General features: G+C 37.4%; 1 protein-coding gene and 1 non-coding gene across 2 annotated transcripts in view; one reads left to right on the top strand and one right to left on the bottom strand.

Moving 5' to 3' along the window:
* The window catches only part of LRMDA (leucine rich melanocyte differentiation associated), a 1003464-nt gene that overhangs the window by 248591 nt on the left and 735445 nt on the right, over nt 1-19428 (bottom strand). The window lies entirely within an intron of this gene.
* On the top strand, nt 11844-11951 carry LOC142875779 (U6 spliceosomal RNA). The gene has a single exon (XR_012923069.1). It is a non-coding gene; the product is annotated as a U6 spliceosomal RNA (small nuclear RNA).

A 19428-nucleotide genomic window follows, 5' to 3' on the forward strand; every position in this document is an offset into this window, starting at 1 on the left:
GGAGAATTATTTATTAGTGGACACAATGTGTCCACACTCTTCCCCCAGGTAAACATATCCTGGCCAAAAATCCAAAGAGGGTGGCTTGATTATCTCTCAGGGTTCCTGAGACTAATGTCTTAAGTGAAGTCAGGTGGGAATAATGATGTGCTATCCTCTGAGAAGAGTATGGGGAAGACCAAGGATCCCTCCCTATTCCTTCATGGCTCCCCCATGTGGAGACAGTACGGAGGGATAGTTCAGGTGACTGCACATGTGAGTAAGGGTCCCTTCTTTCCCCTGAATCAAGGTTCACTTCTGTTCCCCAAGCCTGAACTCCAATTTTAGTTCATTTCGAGTCTGCTTCTCTTCCTAGATCACAAGTGTATGGAATTCATTAGGCAAAAAGGTGAGGGGAGGCCATGGAGACCTTCAGAACTACATATACAAACTGTCAATCTATAAGGGAGATGGAGCAAGATAATAATAGTCCTGGAATCAAAGTAGCTTCCAAAATTCTGATGACTCCACTTAGATCTTCCTTTAGATGTTTCAACATCCCTGCAATTGTGTATATATCCACAACTAAGCAATGCCCAGGCCTATTTTGTGTCTACTGAACCTACACTTCTGGCCAAAATGAGATCACAGACTTATCTACAGTAAAACCATACAGAAGATCAATAAGGCTGAAAAGAGAAAATGCATATGTAATTACTTACCACAGGGAGCATTCCTTTGCCACCAAGGAAAAGACTAGAAAATAGAAAATTTCTAAGTCTGTTTCAACTGAAAAACATGGGCCTTTTCTCTCTTTTTTTTAGCATGGAAATTTTATAAGGTAGGAATTCTTGACTGCATATAGATCTTCAGTGAGATTGCTAACGAGATCACTCTAGATTCAGCCTGGATAGCCCAGCCTGGATAGCACTTAGGCAAGGACAGGGGAACAAGAGATAGCTATTCTTTGTGATTATTTCCACTGTGTACTTATCAAATCAATAAAAATAATAATTGTTATTGATGGTGGCCTTACCACTGATTAAACAGGGCAATTTAATTGCTTCTGTGAAGTCACACAACTCTTAACTGTATATCATGGCATCAGTAAAGAGCATGCAACTGCCCCCAGCTTTGTGGACAGGATGTGCATGGTATTGATTTAATTAGAGCTCTTAGATTGCAACCTGCACTCCTTCCTGAGTTCCTCTCAGCTGGAGACTTCCTCTGTTCTTTTTTAATGCTGCTCTGAGCTGGAACAAAGCATGGTGCCCAGCGAGAAGCATTGGGTTGTATCAGAGAGAGGATTAAAATGCCCATTATGAGGTAAGACCCAAGTCAAGGCAGAAGGAAAAGAAGACAGGCCGTAAAAGAAAATGGGCTGCAGGCAGTAAAATATTGATTGAAAGAACTGAAAACACCATGGCATCCACACTCCCTGCCCTGCTCTGCACGCCCTGAGGTCTACCAAACTCCTGACTTTGCAATCTATACTCTCTCTGCAGCTAATAATGCTTCAGCTACTCAGGTTTTCCTGCAGGCTTTCCAACACAAGACACCGGTTCCTGCCTTGGTCTTCGCAGTTGCCTTTCCTCTTCCTGAACCCTCCCCCTCCCCCCCCACACACACACCTGGCTCCCAGCTTGTCTTCATCATTTAGGTCAACTCAAATGTCCTCTCCTGGGGGAAGCCTTTTTTTGACCATCTCAGCTAAAGCAGCTCCTTCTCCCCAGAAGGACATTATCTATTGCATATCTCCAAGGCACTTTCTTTGAGGCACCAGTCAATGTTAGAAAGTGTATGGTTTCTTTGTTTACATGCTACTGTCTAACAGCACTATTAACTACACAGGAGCAGGGACCGTTGGCTGTCTTCACTGGTATATCCCAAGTGTCCAGAACAGGGTCTACACAGAACAGTTGCTTTGTAAATACCAATGGGTGGCGGGGGCAGTGGTGAGTGGCTTGAATGAATGGGAAATTTAGTAACATTCATCTCAAGGTCACTGCGTCTGGCCCACCCCATGTGGTGGTATTGCATAGTGTTACAAGCATGTATTGCTTGTAATTTGTAATCTTGAGGAACTACTTAACCTCTCTGAACCTGTTTCTACCTCTTTAAGCACGTTGAAAAAAAAGGATCGATCTCATGGAGCCATTGTTTGAATATTTTTAAATGCATGAAAAGGGCTTAGGATGATTCAACTCGTAATAGATGCTTAAGTAATGTTACTATCGTTTTTGTTGTTACCGCTATCATTAATTCTTACTATATGCCATGAAAAGTATGAGGGACTAGAGAACCGTCAAGTATGTGCATCACTTTTATAAAAATTCCTAATCGAACACAGTCTGTTCTTTCACGATAAATATCTACAGACATTCTCTCCCATCTCAATATATCATGTAGATGACAAGTTCAACGACCGAGCAGCCCAGTCTTCTACATGGACCAGGACATTCGCACTGTCCATATCTGCACCATTCTGCTCCCTCTCTGGCTTACTCGAACGTGGCCTTTATAAATAATTTGGTTGGAGAAAGCAAAGTTTCCATTGTTGAAAGCTACAGAAGAGACTCTTAATTCAAACAGTATTAGTTTGGTGGATGAGGCAAATTGGAGCATGTAAAATTTATTGGACATCATAAAAGGGAAGCAGGGAGAGGGCCGAGGAGATGGGGGGTTCGATTACTGCTGAATTGCTGGCATAATAACCTGCAGCACATCACAGCGCGCCGGTGGGGCTCAAGCACTCTCCCCAGATGATTGCTTTATGTCACCACTGATGCTACCAGCCCATCAACTACGACCCCGGGAGCAGCAAACCCCATCATAAGAAATGGAGAAATGTAAATTTCAAAATAGACATATAAATATTTGGTGGCCCCATGTTCCATTAGTCATTTATATTCCTGACTTTGGAATGCAAAAATGTAAATCCCGGGGCCCTTCTGCAGTCAGAAGTCACCCAGGGTGCATATAATAATCTCTCTGACAAGGGCTAAGCTGTGGTTGGCAATAAAACCTAGGGGGCCCCTAAGCTCACTAAACATGCTGGGAGAGAACGAGGGAGAGATGCACTCCCAACCTCAAGCGGGGGAGAGAGAGACTGACTGAGGAATCAAGCCCATGCCACAAAGTCAGAGATGTCCCCAGCGCGATGGGGGTGTGAGGACAGAGTTGATTTACTCACTGACAAGCAACAGCCCTGTAAGCAGAGTGCTCCAGAGCTCACTTTCAAAGCTCTGAGGAGCACGGCGCTTTTTTCTGATTTACTGTCATTTTATTGTTACTGGAAACGGACGCAGTCCAGATGCCCGCACTTCTAAATGAAGGTAGGTGAGGTCCTTGATGCTAACTCTTCTGATGTCCCTTTTAGAGGTGAAATCATTAAGAGTTACATCAGATACCGTTTGATCTAATGTAACACTGGGAGAGAAGTGAAAGGAAACATGGTGTAAATATGACAAAGCCAAACTAATGGAAATCCCTTGAGTACAACCCCAGGGACTGGAAGTGCAGAAGAGTACACTGGCCCTGCCATTCCTGGACGTGGGACAGGAAGGAAGCAGAACTCCCAGGCATAAGGGGTTGGGAGCATATGATCTATTCCAACCTGCTGAAGGCAGAGGAAAACTAAGCTAGGGAGGACTATGTCAGGATCACACAGCTGATGAGAAGCAGTTTAGGCCCCAAACCCGAACCTGCTAATTAATTCCTAGTCCATCTCCTGGGCCTTCGAACCAGGTTGTATTTGTTACAACTCCTCTCCTTTTTTACAACTCCTCCTACACATTCCATGGGGGCTTCAGCATTCTAGTATATACTGACACAAGCCCACCCCTCAAGTTTGGGGAATAGGGAAGTGATTTACATTCTATAATGAGGCTAAGGTAGAAGATGCTTTTTAGGAGGTACACACAAAAACTATGTGTGAACCCTTTTAGTAGCAATATGCAATATTTTGTCAATCAATTGACTTCACAGTGATTGCTTAGGACAAGATAAGTTACATATGTAAGATTTTTAAAAAGTGAATTGATTTCAAGAAAAACATTAAGCAAATTTAGTACCGTTCTCTATAGATTGGCAAGTACCATTCTAGAAAGATCCTCAGCAGGTTTTCCAAGTTGGTGTTGCCAAATGAAACATCTGACTTAAAACTGGTTATTTTACTCACAAGATCTACAGCCATGCATGGAATCCATATCTTCATTTGAGAATATTGTGTTTACAATAGGATGTTATTCAGCCATAAAAAGGAATGAAATTCTAATACATACTACAACATGGATGAATCTTCAAAACATTATCCTGAGATAAGCCAGCCACAAAAGGACAAATATTGTATGATCCCTCTTACATAAAGCATCTAGAATAGGCAAATTCATTGGGACAAAAAGCAGAATAGAGGTTACAAGGGGCTGGAAGGTGGGAGAATAGGCAGTTATTGCCTAATAACCATAGAGTTTTTGTTTGAGTGATCAAAAAAGCTTTGGAAATACATAGTTGTGATGGCTGCACAATACCATGAATGTCATTAATGCCACTAAATTGTATAAAATGATTAAAATGAAAATTTTGTTATATATATATTTTACCAGAATTTTAAAAATTAATAATGTAATATGCCATAAACCATTGAATTGTATACTTTAAATGTGTACATTTTATGAAATGTAAATTATATCTCAATATAGCTGTTTAAAAAAACAAAGAATATTTATGTATAAAGTTAAGAATATTCTTGCTGAGCGAGAATACTGTAGACAGTGACCTATGAAAATTCTTCTTAACTATGGAAATGGACCATCATTCCCCCTGAAGAGTCTCTCAAGAAAAAGGCATGATTATTGCCATTGGTCTATCGCAGGGAGGTTGGCTAAAAGTTGAATTTATCAGGAATCTTGATAATATGTCCCTCCTGTATAATTTCCCCATAAAAGCTATCTGGGAAGTTCCAGATTGTATTAATTGAATCATCACTAAGAGATTAAATGTTCTCTGGAATCAAAACGAACTTATCTGCTGTTACAGGTCCAGTTTCTAAATTCTAACGTGTGGAATTTGAAAATTAAGTTTCAAATCATCATCCAATCAATTTATGTGATGCAAGAGCATATTGTCTACAAAAAGCAATAGTTTGACCTCCTCTTTTCCAATTTGGATACCCTTAGTATTTATCTCTTGTCTGATTGCCCTGGTTAGGACTTCCAACACTATGTTGCATAGAAGTGGTGACAGTGGGAATCTTTGACTTGTTCCAGTTCTTGGTGGAAATGCTTTCAACTTTTCCCCTTTCAGTATGATGTTGGGTGTGGGTTTATCATACATGGCTTTTATACTTCTGAGATATGTTCCTTCTGTGCCTAGTTTGTTGAGGATTTTTATCATGAAAGGATGATGGACTTTGCCAAATGCCTTTTCTGCATTTATTTAAAAGATCATATGGTCTTTGTTTTTGCTTTTGTTTATCTGGTAAGTTGCATTTATTGATTTACGTATGTATGTTGAACCATCTTGCATCCCTGGGATGAAGCCCACCTGTTACTAGTGGATTATTTTTTTGATGTGCTGTTAATTCGGTTTGCTAACATTTTATTGAGGATTTTTGCACCTATATCCATAAAGGATATTGGTCTGTAGTTTTATTTTTTGTTGTGTCCTTTCCTGGCTTTGGTATTAAGCTGATACTGGCTTCATAGAATGAGTTGGGGAGGATTCCCTCCTTTTTGATATTATGGCATTAATTCTGTATTATGGCACCAGATCTTCCTTGTAGGTCCAACAGAATTTAGCAATGAATCCATTTGGTCCAGGGCTTTTTTGTTGTTGTTGCTGGGAGTTTTTTTATTACTGTTTTGATCTCACTGTTTGTTAATAGTCTGTTCAGGAGTTCTATTATATTTTTTCCTGGTTGAGTCTTGAGATGTTGTGTATTTCCAGGAACTTGCCCATTTCCTCTATGTTCTCTAGTTTGTGTGCATAGAGATTGATGTAGTATTAATGGATGATTTTTTTTTTCTTTCTGCAGTATCAGTTGTAATGTCACCATTTTCATTTCTGATTGAGCATAGTTGGGTCATTTCTCTTCTGTTCTTGGTTAATCTAGCAAGAGGTCTGTCAATTTTGTTTATCATTTCAAAGAACCCACTTTTAGGTTTGTTAATCCTTTATATTTTTTTCATTCATTTAGTTCTTCTCTGACCTTCTGTATTTCTTTTCTTCTGCTGGCTTTGGGTTTGGTTTCATCTTATTTTTCTAGTCCCTTGAGGTGTGACATTAAGTTGTTGATTTGTGATCTTTCTATCTTTTTGATGTAGGCATTGAAGGCTATGGATTTTCCACTGATGATGCTTTTGCTGTATTCTAAAGGTGTTGATAGCTTATGTCCCCTTTGTTTTATTCCTTCCCTATATCTTAGTTTCCTATTCTGGAAAATGGAGATAATGTGACTCTTTCCTCAAACAGACAGGGTAATATGATGAAGAGCATAATATTACTGCATATGGCAAATGTTCTGTGAGTAGTAGTTAAATGCATACTTATAAATAAAGCAACATAGAATCTAGAGAAAGAAGAGTTGGTGAATAAGATATTGCCAGGGTATCTCTATCAGCTAACAGGTAATCCTGTTCTTGCAAAGGAGTATTCCACGGAGAATAAGGTATAAGTCTCCTGATTCTATCATTTTAGGATGAAAAAGCCTAGAAAACATCCAAATACCTTTGTTATAAAACAAAATTGATTATTATTACTATAATACTAATATTAATACTTATTATACACTTATTATGTACCAAGCACTTTGATACATACTTTTTTTTCAATTATCCTGGTTAATCCTCCCAACAACTCTATGAAATAAGTACTCTTAGTATCTAATTTTCTAGATCAGTTAATCAAGTCTTAAGAGGTAACAGGCCTGAGGTCACATAGAGAATAATAGTGCCTAAGAATCAAAACCAAGGCAATTTGGCCTGTAAACTTAATAACTGTGCCATCATCCATACTCACAAATCTTGTGGATGATTAATTTACTTTTCCAGCTACCCTGACACCAGGAAAGGTAGTCCCTAGAAAACAAATGTGAACAGTTTTGGTAGCTCCCTGACCTCTACCCCTCACCCAGATATAAATAACATACTAATCTTTTGCTTTGCAAATCAGGTTCTTATGGATGAACTAATGAGATAATTTCTAATTTGTGAGTAGAGAAATAATAACATCAAATCAACACACATGGAAAGCTGAAGATATTTCACCCACAGTAACCAAAGTACAGTTACCCTGAGACTTAGCCTAGGAGAGCCTAATGGTTCTCAGGTGACCATTTCCCCAACCCACTGTTTACTATAAACATTGGGCTGCACACCAAGCCTTCCATGTGCTTGTGACAGACATCCAAATCTTCCTGCTGCTGTAAAAAGTGAAGATCACTTCCTGAAAATGGTCTCCCAGTTGGAGAAGGGCATAGGTCCCAGAGTGCTGTCAGGACAGAGGAGGCAGAAGCTGACTGCCTTGGGTGTGAGCATGTGAGGAGAAGCAACTCTATTAACCAGTGGTCAGAGACGCTTGATGAGAACCACAGAGCCTAATATTGACTGTAAAGTGCCTAGCTGCTTGTGATTGACAGATGTCACTCAACTTTCAGCCCAGGTGGAGCAGAGATAATAAAAAACATTGTCCTTAAAGAAAGCATTCTAAACCATTCAACCTTTCTTTTGGAAATGTGAGGTTTCTTCCTAGAACATTAATAAAGTATAAAGAACAACTAAAAGATGGAGAAAGACATAAATAGATCAACAATTTCCTGCTTCTTCCTCCTGCAGTATACACTCAAACACATGGTGCCCCTGTGCAGACTCCAGAGGTCATGAGGATCAAATATAAATTCTGAAAGTTGAAAAGGGGGAATCCATTTCAAATGACTTAGAGGATAACTGTCACTGGAATTAATATGGTTGGAATGTTTAAAATTGCCACAGGTTCCTTCACTTTTGAAAGGTGTCAGGCCCCTGTCTTGAACGCTGAATGTCTGTCTGTGATACTACAATGAAGGGTTGTGCTATCACAGACAGTTCCGGGCTAAGGAAAGCTTATTTAATTTACTCAACCACACATAGAAATTGGCAAAAATGAATCCAAAAGGTTAAGCATGGGGCATGATTCTTATCTCTCTCCATTTCCTATAGTACTATATGTCCCATTAAATTTTCTTTTCTCCAAAGTGCCTGAAAATATGTCTTGCGCTTTTCAGTGTGTACCTTTCTCTTCAGAACTCAGAACTCCTCTCCCAAGGAATAAAAACAGACTAGAGATAAGCAATAGAAATCTGCACCTCTCCAATGGGACAAAACTTCTGGAATTCGGGGAGAATAATCTGAAGTGCTCAATTGCCATCTGGGCAGACAACATGAGAACCAACCAAGATGACTGAAATCCTTGCAGCTGACATTCCTCCAAATAAAATGACCATCCCACTTGCAAATGAAAAGCACATTTCAACATGCTTCCTCTCAACATTAAAGGTAAATGTATGCATTACTGCCAAAAGATATATGTATCCAGATTCTCAGATTTCCTTTAGCGTGAATCGAACCTTTCCAAATAGTAGTAGTTCCAAAGTTTAGCACTTGGAAGATCACCCATAAATGTATTATGATCAAAGTAAATCCATCATTATGGTGAAGGAAGAGTTTGAGATGGCCAAATAGAGCTTTTCATTTAACCCTATAGAACAGGGGTCCTCAAACTTTTTAAACAGGGGGCCAGTTCACTGTCCCTCAGACCGTTGGAGGGCCGTTGGAGAGTGCAGGCCACATTCCACACATGCGCACTGTGGGCCTGGGATGAGTCGGCCACTAAGCAGGACAGGCAGTGGTGTCAAAAACACCCGGAGAGCCGGATAAATGTCCTCGGCAAGCCGCATGTGGCCCATGGGCCGTAGTTTGAGGATGCCTGCTATAGAAGAAGACAGAAATTTTGCCACTAAAACAAAGGAGAACCTTCAAGTTGTAATATAATCTTATCTATCTCGGAGTCACCCGTGACCAAAACAATTTACTTCTCTCTTTCAATAGTTGTACATTTTCAACAGATACATCTCATCCCTACGTACAATTCTTACATTCGAGCATACTAGTGTGTACTACATAGCAAGTGCTATCTATGCTCAATGCTGGGTATCCAAGTATGAACAAGGTGCCATCCCTGCCTGGGCTTACAGTCCCGTGGGGGACAAAACATTGTAAATATGTGAGAAGAGTTATGTAGAAGCTTCAGCAATGTGATACAGAAGAACATTTTATTGATGTTTAAAAGACTTTTTATCTTTTTATTGTGTGTGTGTGTGATAAAGTGACCATTATGCACACTTGGGGAAACAATGTCTCAGCAATAATCATCACTGAATTCAAATAGTAGATAACTCTATTTTTCAAATTAGAGAGGTTTCTCTATTTTAATTTTACTTTGAATTCCATCCTGCTGTAAACTGATTGTTTTTTGCAAAAGCATAAAAAGAGAGAGAATGAGATAAATTGATGATCATTAAAAAACCATTTTTTTGGAAGTTCCTTTGTGGTCCCAGATTATAATTTAATACATTGAAACATTTCATCAGGAACAAGTTTGCCTTGAAATCAACTTTCTGGAGAGGAAAAGATAACCTTAGAGTTACATTGCAAAGTAAAGATCAATCATTTGATGTTTGTAAGGTATCTTTCAAAAGAATAACATTGAACTTTTTTTTTTTTTCAATCCTGAAAGAGAGTTTATAAACTATTGTGATGGTTAATATTAGGTGTCAACTTGATTGGATACCTAGGTTGCTGGTGAAGCAGTATTTCTGAGTGTGTCTGTGAGGGTGTTTCCAGAGAAGATTGACATGTGAATCAGTGGACTGGGAGAGGAAGACCCACCCTCAGATTGGGCGGGCACCATCCAATCAGCTGCCAATGCGACTAAAACAAAGCAGGTAGAAGAAGGAAGATATTCAGCTTGCTTAGCTTCCCTTCTCTCTCTCTCTCTCACCCTTCCAGAGCAGGATGCCCTTTCTCCTCCTGCCCTTGGACATCAGACTGCAGGTTAGTTGGCCTTTGGACTCTGGGACTTGCACCAGTGGCCTTCCAGAGGCTCTCAGTCCTTCCCCCCAGACTGGGGCTACACTGTCGATCATGGGACTTCACCCTTCTAATTGTGTGAGCTTATTCTCACTAATAAACTCCTTTTCATTTATATTTATTTCCTATTGGTTCTGTTCCTCTGGAGAACCCTGGCCACTACAACTATAAAGAAGACTTTTCCTAAAATGCAAATGATAACAACATTATAAAATTCTATAAAAATGATCCTATAGCATTATGGTGAAAATTTATCAGGGCACATTTGTATATTCTGTAGAAGAAATGGGTACCAAGGGTTTAAGGAGGGGCAAATGGCTGCCAGCAAGAGTGTGCCAGCAGCAATAAGGCACAGGCCAGGTCCAACTGTGACAACACAGGGTCACAATTCACCCTGGGCAATTCTGCTTCTCCTGGTGAGCTTGCTAGAGAGCATGAATTTGTCAAGAGGATACTCTTTGGGGAGGGAACAGGGGCCAGAAGAATCTAAGAACCAAGAGCCATGAATTTGGAAGCTTGGGAGACAATCTGCAGAGAATAGGTCAGTACACATACTCCCCAAGCCAAGGGCTAAGTAGGTTACACAGAGAAAAGATGATGAAGGCCCCAGGACCCATCAGAGAAGATGTAAATGCCAAAACACATAAACCAGGGAGTTCTCTGAGATCAGTTACCCTAATCTTTCATGTGATAGATAATGAAACTGGGGCCTACAAAGGGGAAAGGACTTATAAACTCTCCACAATACCATGGCCTGAACTTAAGCCTGAATAACAGGTGAGTGTACTTTCCATCACCCCACTTCACCCTCTTGGTTGAGAATCATCCACAAAACAATAAAGCATGTCAATGAGTGGAACAGACAGGGAGTATGAGGCTGGCATGAGTTAGTACTAGTGGTAAAGATTTCAAGCACTGAGAACCCAAGCAATTCCTGATTCTAAGTGGTACACATTTTATGTTCATTTTGTAATTCTATCACCAACATGTTTGCTTCCCATTCATACTTGTCCTTCTCCAACAACTGTCTAAATCTATGTATACTGCTCAAATACCATTATGAATTTCTGGGTTTTTTAGTTATATTCCACCTATTTTTTTATTTCAGCATAATAAAGAGGTACAAGGTTAAGGTTACATGCATTGCTCTTGCCTTCCCTCCCCCCTCAAGACAGAGCTTCAAGCATGTCCATGCCCCCAACAATGCACAATGCACTTATAATGTATGTATATAAACCCATCCCCTCCCCACCACCTGCCTGACACCTGATAAATGTTTTTTTAATAACATTTTGGTTAGATTTTATAATTTTGCCTTTACTTAGCAAAGGTTAGAGGTATGCCCTTCCCCTCCACACTGTTCGGTGCATCTCTCTCATGGACATGTGGCACATCAGTGAGTTTACATGATGGGTTCATCATGCAGAAATGTTACCTACCTTTATAAATATGTTATAAAAATATTATATTTGCTTGCCCAAAATTAATTCATTATTCATCTGATAACAACCAGTGAATCAATTTTCTTTGGAGAACCAGTGCTTCCTATACTTCATTTAATATGGTTTGGATGAGGATGACTGCATCTCCTGGTATGGGCCTGACCTAGGTGATTAGTTTAAGGATTGGAATGCAACCCAAACCCAACCAATGAAAGTCAGTCTTGCAATTGTGTTTGAACTATCACAGAGAGTGATTGCCAAGTGGGCAAGAAGTAATCCATTAGCTGATGTTGGCCATCTTTCCAAAACTTCACTGACACATATACTAAAATTGGAACAATACAGAGAAGATTAGAATACTCCCTGCACAAGGAGTGCGCAACCTCTTGAAGTGTTCCCTATTTTTAAGAGCGGGGGAAAAAAAAGGTGTAGAAACATATTTAATGAAATAATAGCTGAGAACGTCCCCAGTCTTGTCAGAGAGTTGGAGATCTACAAATAGGAAGCTCAAAGACTCTGAACTTAACAATGCATCTTAAGGAAATAAAAAAGCAAGAATAAACCAAACCCAAAATTAGTAGAAAAAAAATAATAAGATCAGTGCAGAAATAAAAAAAAATTGAGACTAAAATATATAAAATGTCACACAAAACAAAAAGTTTTTTCTGAAACTAGTGGTTTATTGATTTTTAAATTTTTTTTCAAAAAAACCAACTCTTTGTTTTATTGACATTTGGTATTGTTTTAGTGTCAACTAAGAAAAAAGAGTCAATCCCAACAGGTCCTCTCCAAGGCACATTATAGTCTACTTGTCAACAGTCAAAGATGAAGAAAGAATTCTAAAAACAGCAATAGAAAAATGGTCAAGTCACATATAAGGGACCCCCAATTACACTAAAAGAAGATTCTCAGCAGAATCCTTACTGAGGAGAGAATGAGATGACACATTCAAAGTACTGAAAGAAAAAGATATTCTGGCCAAGAATATTATATCCAGCAAAGCTATCCTTCAGAAATGAAGGAAAAATAAAATCTTTCACAGACAAGCAAAAACTAAGGGAATTCATCACCACTGGATCAATCTTAGAAGAAGTGATCAAGGGAGTCTTATATCTGGAAGAGAAAAGACAATAACCACCATTATGAAAACATAAGACTATAAAACTCACTGGTGGATCTGACACACAAAGGAGAAAGAAAAAAGAATCAAACCTATCATTACAGAAAACTATCCAACTGCAAAAATAAACAATAAGAGAAGAACAAAGGATATAGAAGGCAACCAGAAAACAATAAAATAATGACTATGCCTTCATCTATCAACAATAACCATGCATATAAATGGATTAAATTCCTCATTTAAAAGATATAGACTGACTAGATAAAAACTTCAATTATATGCTGCCTATAGGAAACTCATCTCATCTGTAAGACACATATAGACTGAAAATGAAGGATTGGAAAAAGACATTCCAGGCAAATGGAAACCAAAAGTGAGCAGGAGTAGCTTTACTTGTATCTGATAAAATAGACTTCAAGTCAAAAGCTATAAAAAGAGATAAAGAAGGATATTATATGATAATAAAGGGGTCAATTCAGCCAGAGACTATAACAACAGCAGATATATATGATCCCAACACCAACACCCTCAGATATACAAAGCAAATATTATTAGATCTAAGAGAGAGATAGACCCCAATACGATAATACTTAGAGACTTCAATAGCTCAGTCTCAGCATTGGACAGATCATGGAGACAGAAAATTTACGAAAAAACATTGGATTTAAATGTCACTATAGACCAAAGAATCTAACAAAAATTTACAGAACATTTCACCCAACAGCTATAGAATATACATTCTATATTTCATCAGCATGTGGAACATTCTTTAGAATTGACCATATGTTAATAAACAAAGCCTGTCTCAAAAATTTATAAAAATCAAAATCATACCAAGTACCTTATCTAGCTACAGTGGGATAAAACTAGGTATCAAATATAAGGGGGAACATTTGAAAACATACAAATACGTGGAAATTAAACAATATGGTCCTGAAAGACCAATGAGTGAAGGAAGAGATTAAGAATACAATTTAAAAATTTCTTGAAATAAATGAAAACAGAAACATAGCACACCAAAACCTATGGGACCCAGCAAAAACATTATTAGGAGGCTAGTTTAAGGCAATAAATGTCTATATCAAAAAACTAGAAAGATTTCAAATAAACAACTAAAAAGTACATCTCAGAGAACTAAAACAGAGAGAATAAGTACAATTCAAAATTAGAGGAAAAGACATAATACTAATAAATATCAGAGCAGAAATAAACAAAATTGAGACTAATAAAATACAGACAGCTAACAAAAGTTTTTGTGTTGTTGTTTATTTTTTTTTTTTTGGTAAAAATAAACAAAATCAACAAACCACTAGCTAGACTAAGAAAGAGATAAGACTCAAATAAAATCAGAAACAAAAAAGGAGATGTCAAAACAGCACAGAAATACAAAGGAAACTGAAATGGATACAAATAAGCTGAAAGGCATCCCATGCTCATGGATCAGAAGAATTAATATGGTTAAAATGTCCATACTACCCAAAGCAATCTACCGAGTCAATGCAATACCTGTCAAAATACCAATGAAATTCTTCACAAAAATCTTAAAATTAGTATAGAACCACAAAAGAGAAGACCGCAAATAGCCAACGCACTCTTGAGTGAAAAGGACAAAGCTCAAGGTACTGTATTACCAGACTTCAAAATATACTACACAGCTATAGTAACCCAAACAGCATGGTACTACCATAAAAACAGACACATAGATCCATGGAACAGAATAGACAACCCAGAAATTAACCCATTTATCCACAGCAAACTGATTTTTGACAAAGGTGCCAATAACACTCACTGAGGAAAGGACAGTCCTTCAAAGTATGGTGCTAGGAAAATTAGGCATCCAAATGCAGAAAAATGAAACTACACCTTCACTTCTTGACCTACAAAAAAATCAACTCAGAATGGATCAAAGACATACATTTAAGACCTGAGACTATAAAACTACTAGAAGAAAACATAGGGAAATGCTTCAGGACACTAATCTGGGAAAATATTTTATGAATAAGACTTCAAAATCACAGGCAACAAAAGCAAAAAAATGGGATTACATCAAACAAAAATCTTCTTCACAGCAAAGGCAATAATCAACAGAGTGAAAAAGACAACCTATTCAATGAGAGAAAATATTTCCAACTATTCATCTAACAGGGGATTAATATCCAGAATACACAGGGAACTAAAACATCTCAACAGCAGTACACCAAGCAGCCCAATTAAAAAACGGGGAAATCATGTGAACAGACATTTTTCAAAAGACATTCAAATGGCCAAAAAGTGTACAAAAAACTTGTTCAACATTACTAATTATCAGGCAATGAAAATCAGTATCACAATGAGGTATCATCTCACTCTAGTTAGTATAGCTATTATCAAAAAGACAAAAATTAGCAAATGCTGATGAGCATGTGGATAAAAGAGAACTCTATACACTGTTGGAATATAAATTAGTATAGCCACCATGAAGAAGAGTATGGAGGTTACTCAAAAAGCTACAAATGGAACTACCATATAATCTAGCAATCTCATTTCTGGGCATTTATTCAAAGGAATATTATTTTAAGCCAAGTTTAAGGTGGTTTGTTATAAAACAAAAGTGAATTGATGAATTATTAAATTACACAATTTTTTCCTTCAGCAGTTCGAATTAAGTTTGTATCATTTATAACCAAAAGGACACAAAAAATACCCAGTGCCATACCTAGCATATTTGATACTCAGATCACTAATAACACCTCCTTCCTCCATAAAACAAGATTCTTTTCAGTCATAATCACATAATAATTAGTAATTATGATTTTTCCTTAATTTGTTTTTGTTTTGAACTAATTAACAATTAAAAAGAAAATTAAAATGTAAAGATATTATTCAAATCTATTAGAGTATTTCATGCATGAACCAAAATTTGTACTTACCAAAGAAAAATAGTACACTTCATGGTTTGTATTTTATTTTATTGTTTTAAATGTTAAATACAAGTAAATGTTCTAAATGGTCTCAGAGAATGATAGAGTTGAAATAAATTAAGATTTGTTTCTTCACCTTTTAATCATTTTGCTATGACTATTTCATATCTATTGTTCAAATGCAGAAATATGTACTCCCAAGGTTTTGAGACACTGTGCCTGATGTCTCTTCCAATAATCCCAAACCACTATGAATTTACTTTCAAAAACATCTAGCTAAGTTCACATGTGTGGAGCCTTCCTTAAGAGCTAGTTCTCCAAACTAACTTGCATGTAGAATAGAATGCGTATTAAAAGATGCATTTGAAAAGTGTGTTAAAGTGTAATAAATATTAAAAATAATATTTTAAAATACAGCAACACTCGCAGCAATTATTTAGAATTCAGATTGACAATTTTTTTTCCCAGAGAATTATTATCACTCTCATTGCTTGAATTGCCCGTACATGGTGACAAGAGAATACACACTGAATTTTAGTTGGTTTTAGCACTGTTTTAAAACTCTCTGTGAACAATGCATGCCCATATTGTCTGTGCCTACAGCAGACCACCCTTGGTCCCCTACCCTTGATATGCCAGTGCAAATAACACTGGAGATAAGCTTCCTTCTTGTTGTGAATTACATATAAAATAAAAATTCTCCAAAGGCCCCTGACTGAAGCACAATAGGAGCGTTGAATGAGTAGTTGGTGTGTGGGAGAAAGTTCCCAACAAGATGATTTCAATATTGACCAATTATTTCTGAACTGTCTAGAAAGAGAAATAACAATAGTTGATAGCTCTAAGCATTTCATCACAGTGAAGAGGTAGAACTAACTTTTTGTTGGAGGAAAAGGTAATTAAATAACCTTTACTATGATACTTTAATACAATTTAGTGTAAAATCTTTCTAATTCCAGAAAATCATTATGGTTCTCTGGACCAAGAGAAGCCAACAAACAATATCCTATTTCCAATTAATTTCCAATTAATCATATACCACCTTTAAGGGGAGTTTCCTTTGTTAGAAATCAGATAAAGCTCCAAATTTTCTTGGCAGAGCTAAAGAAATTATACAATGAGTCACAGAACTGTAAAGATGGAACTCATTACATGATAGCATCGATCTATTTTAACCTATTCCCACTGAATGTCCATATGACTTGACTACATATTTTATTCATTTGCTTTATAGCTGGTCAGTTGTATCTTAGTAAATTCAATACCCTTCAAACTGAAAAATATCTTATTCTCTCCAATATGTGCCTTTCTGCTACATTGTATTCCATTTGGTATACTTCCTCATCAATTCTTTTGTGAGCTTCATTTCATTCAGCACAATGTATCCATTGTTAGGATTTATTTCTTTCAGAATGATTTAAATCTATTTTGCTGGATGCAGCTTTAAAGCTACTGTATGCACTGGGCCATGTGGTCTGGTTCACACTCCATCTTCTTGGTTGAGGAAAGATGTACTTTCCCAGCTCAGTCTGCTGTGAAATGGTGCTTGCTTTTTATCTACCCTGGCGTTGGTGGTGGACTGCATAATATGAATGATACGTAGTCATGTGTAGGAACGTCAGTGCCTTTCGGGTACTCAAGGCTGAGATGGGTAACCGCAGGCTCCCAATATCCTTAGTATGAAGTCATCCTTCTGAATCTATGCTTCTAAAATTCTAGGTATCATTGCCAACAGAGGAAAAGCAGTGCACAGTAACCAAGTGGTCTTGTAAATCCTTGTTGATTTTAAGGACGGCCGAAGATTGCCTTCTTTGGTAGTATTAATGGTGAGTCACTTTTAATCTGGGTTGGCCCAAATGTTATGTTCTTTATAAGACTTCAACAGTTCATTTTGTACAATGCAATTATTTTATTCTTCATAGAGAGAAAACAAAAAGCAATGAAAGGCGTTTCATTTTAATGACCTTTTTGGTGACTCACCTTCTAAATAAGATAATTCAAAAATGCCTGGGGGAGAAGCCCAAACAGTGAAAGCATGAAAGAGCAAAACACATCCAGTGGCTGTGAGCACAGCAATTGGTTTGAAATGTTGAATTTAAATAGGGAAAGTCTAGAACGTTCTGCTAATAAAGCACATTGAAGTAAAGGTCAAGGGACCCTAGAAGACTGGCTAAGAGTTTGTGGCTGTATCCCAAATGCAAGGAGGAGCCCCTGAAGGGTTTCTAACAGGGAAGATGACATGATAAAAGCACATTGTTCCTATAAAACAGGTTTAACTCCCTAAAATAAAATGAACTTGAAATAAACTCATGGTGCTGGGTAATCATGCCCAGAATGGGGCAATGGAAGAGAACACCTTGTTCAAAAGAAAGGTATTTCCAATAGAGAGGGAAGATATTAGCAGATGAAGAGAACAGTTGAAAGCTTTTGAAACCAGGAAATTTAAACAGAAATGCATTTAGTGAACGTATAAAAAAGTAGTAACATAATACGACAGAGATTGTAAAGCATAACAAATGCCAACATGATCAAATTTATAAAATAAAAAAATTGGTGATATAGAAGATATGAAAGGCCTAGGAGAAAGTCAGTATGCCTAGCTGAAGCTAACTACAAAGAAATTCTGGAACATAAATATACAAATACCTTTGATTTAATTATCCTTTTTAAAAAAAAAAAATCGGGGACTATAGTATTTCCACATAGTATAGCATAGTATTTCCACAAATATTGACCTAATGGGGCATGAGATTCTAGAAGGAAGGATGCTACTAAAGTGAACTTCTGGATATATAATTATGAAATTGACAACAAGGGAGGCTGGGAAGCTTGAGGTTGGGGAAATAGCAAAAGAAACCAAACTAGTCCAACTGCATATGAGACATTCTAATGAACTCAGATTTTAAGAAGTCACTTATAAAAGTAGTGCCCAAAGGAGAAAATAAGTCTACTGTTGGAAAAGAAAAAAAAAATTCCCAGATGACAGACAGAAGGCAGAATTACTAAGCTCTTGTTTTGTTCTCCCTATCATGAAACTATATGTTTAAGCTGAAATGATGAGTGAAAAAGAAAAAAAGGAAAAATAAATAAATAAAATAATGAAGCCCTGGAGAGCTTATGAGACAGACGAGAAGGTTGGTCTCTAGCTCCATACGAATAGTATTTTATTTTGCAACAAAATAAATTCTTATAGATCTGATCATGGAAGCAATGTTACTTACTAATATTTGAAAAATCACAGAAGAAAAGCAGATTCAGGCAAATATTATATCATTTTTGGGTTTTATTAAAGGAGGAATGGAAGATTCTAAAAAGACACCAAATTGTAAAAATTATATGAAATATATAATATATGAACATTTTGAAAAGACAGAAGCAACTTCTAGGAGCCAGCAACTTTTCACTTAGAATGGGCTAGGCCAAACCAACCTCCCTCTCCTTCTCCCCTTCTTTCTCTCTCTCCCCCACCCCCTCTCTCTAACTCTCTCTGTCTTTCAGAAACAATAATTAAGCCGGCAGAGCAGTGAGATCATAGACATAATACATTGATTTCAACAAGATATCTGACAAAAATCTCTCTTTGCATAAAGAAAAGAGAGAGAGATTGAGTGAGAGAGAGAGAGAGATATTGATTCAGGTCAATTCACAGTAGATCAATGAACTATACCAAAAAATAAACCATGAATCAATGCCACTGAGGACAGAGGTTCCTTAAGCCTGCCCATAGGACTCCATGCTTCCCTCTAGACCGTTGCATAAAACCTGGAAATCTATGTCCTAAACTCAGGGACAAAACACAAAACGAAGCAGAAGTATATGCACTTAGGTCTGAAAACTCAATTTCCCAAGTAAGGGATGGGAGA

The sequence above is a fragment of the Microcebus murinus genome, chromosome 14 (assembly GCF_040939455.1).
Source record: "Microcebus murinus isolate Inina chromosome 14, M.murinus_Inina_mat1.0, whole genome shotgun sequence".
NCBI classification, from domain to species: Eukaryota; Metazoa; Chordata; class Mammalia; order Primates; family Cheirogaleidae; genus Microcebus; species Microcebus murinus.